We start from the raw sequence: 2740 nt of genomic DNA, 5'->3' as shown, positions 1-2740 counted from the left end.
CAATATTCGAGTCTTAATTAATATCCGTGCTTCATAAGACTGCACATGGATCGGATCGGATATAGCTTATAATTCTATTTGATTCGCATTACACTCATTGAAACAAATACAATATCCACATTTTTTCAGATCGGATCCGATCCGATCCAATCCGGATATTTACAGATCGAATTGAATATTGGATATATCCGTATGATTAAAAGAAACTGTTTTAAGGTTTTATTTGGCTATTTTTACAAAAAATATCCAAAAATATATTTTTCACTTGTTTAAGTCTATTTACTTCTAAAATATTATCAATAAAAATTTTCTTGAATAACAAAATAAAAAAACAAGATCTAAGTTTAATTATTCTAAGTTGAGGTACTAACATAAAAAATTAAAAACAAGATATCATAAATTTCATAAAACAACACACTAAAATTCATATTATATTAGGATTTACTTTCATAAACTATGATATTTATATGAGACGTGCGGATATGCGGATCTGTGAATCGAATCCGCGGATATCACTCTTAAATCCGCAATCCGATTCTACCATAGTGCGGATCGGATTAGATAGCTCTGCGGATGGGATAATATCCACAAAATTCGGATCAAATGCGGATAATTACCACAAAAATGTAAATATTATTCGATCTATGTGGAGTCATAGTGCTTTATAGTTAAAAATAACTGATGTATGTGCAGATTGCAGCTATAAATTAGTTAAACAAAGATGAAAGACAGCATACATAAGATCAGAGCCGGTTGAATTCAATACTTCTTTATTATTTTTTTTCTTTTTCTTTTTCTTTCTCCGATTAGTACGCAACACGGTGGATGTAGTTTCGGGAAGTTTCCATGTGTCAGAAGCCAGTTTGATAGCATTTGCTCTGATATTTTTTCTCTTCAGAATCCTGAAAGTGAGAGACTTGCATTATTGACAGGTTGGAACTTGGAAGTTGGAACTGATCAAAGAACCAAATCTGTTCATTGAGACAATATTCCATCTATCAGGGGAAATAATGGAAAAGCTAATGAATTAAACTAAAGTGTCTAATTTTGTCCATGTTTTTTATTTTACTTTTTTATTTGCCTATTTTGGATGAACATTAGATTGTTAATTAAATTGTTTCAAGAATGAAAAATGTGTGGAAAAGTAGAAAAAATTGGGACTTAAGATTGAGAGATGCCTTGAGATGATACTGTAGTGCAATATGTATAGTCTATGTGATGAAAGAATCTAAATGAGACAAAGCAACACATAAAAGTATAGAGCAAATTAAAGTGAAAAGCATATATGCTGTTGCCTCATCTTTTTCTTATTACACCCTTTTTTATAAACAACAATTCAATTTATATGCAAAAATTATGATAGTATATCAAAATTACAAACTATCCGATATTTTTTATATTCATTTTATTTTTTTAATTAAAAAATATAGAAAAAAAACACATGCACGGGTACGAATAATTTTTTTTTATCATGTTATGGGGTCTGATTAAGAATTCCAAACTGATTAGAAGCCAACATACATGATTAAAACGAAAGTGCCTTGTCTTGTAGCAAATTTTTTTTTTTTACCTTTTTTTTTTAATCATCATTATTCGTTATTTTTTTTAATCATATTTCTCAATTTAACAAGTAAAAAACTAATTCGTTATAAATAAAAATTTTATTTAAAATTTTATTATTAACCAATAATTACTACATGTACAAGATATTCAAATCTTTATATTTATTTAAACGATCTAAATGAACTAACTATTTCACTAACTCAAATTAGTTATCATTCTCTCATCATTTTGCATTGCAATTTTGAACAATATCACTGTTTTGATATGTAGTTCTTGACTTCTTAGTCCAACTGTAAAAGCATTTTCTCTTTTTTGCAAAGTACCTTGGCAAAGATGCTCATAAAGTGGGACATACAAAAAAATATTATTTTTGCCAAACACCCAAAGACGATGTACTGCTCTGCTTTGAACTCAATCCACTGCACCATCATATATGAATAACTTCCAGCTTAAACTTTGAATTTTCTGCTTTCTGTTTTAATATTTTTGGCCCCTACATATATTTAAATTAACCTATGAACTTTAAATTGTATAGTTTTTTAGTGTAAAAATATTTCATATAAATAAGCATCTAATTAATTATGCATTATCATATTTAGTAAAAGAGTAATGCTACTACGAGACTAATAAAATTTATTATCTTTTATTAATATTTAATCAATAAAAAATATAATTATTTATAATATCTAAAAATATAATATTAACTAAATTTTAAAATTTAATTTCTGAACCCTAATTTTAATAGTATAAAATAAATTATTAATTAAAATTTTGATTAATATTGATAAAAAAAGTACTAATCCCATAATATTTCTTAGTAAAATTAACTATTTTTCACAAGATATACAAATACAATAAATAAAATTACACCGTTACACTATTAATAGATCACAATTTCTCAGATGATCAACTAGCCACAAGATTCCAGAATTATATTTATTTAATTATTTAAATGGCATTGCCGACCCTTTCCTTTGGTAAAGCTTTCCAATAGGTGGCTGAATATATTAAAAAGAAAAAAGAAATTAATGGTACAAATAATAATAATATATTAAACATATACATAAATATAGTGTTCTAACAAGCTAAGGCGCTACCTCATTTAAAAATTTTCAAGTTGTGTATGCATGCTCAGCTCCTCATTGAATAAAAGAAATTGAAAACATTTTATTTTTAT

The sequence above is a fragment of the Arachis ipaensis genome, chromosome B03 (assembly GCF_000816755.2).
Source record: "Arachis ipaensis cultivar K30076 chromosome B03, Araip1.1, whole genome shotgun sequence".
Lineage (NCBI taxonomy): Eukaryota > Viridiplantae > Streptophyta > Magnoliopsida > Fabales > Fabaceae > Arachis > Arachis ipaensis.
The sequence above is the reverse complement of the archived record's forward strand: the minus strand, read 5'-3'. Positions refer to the sequence as shown.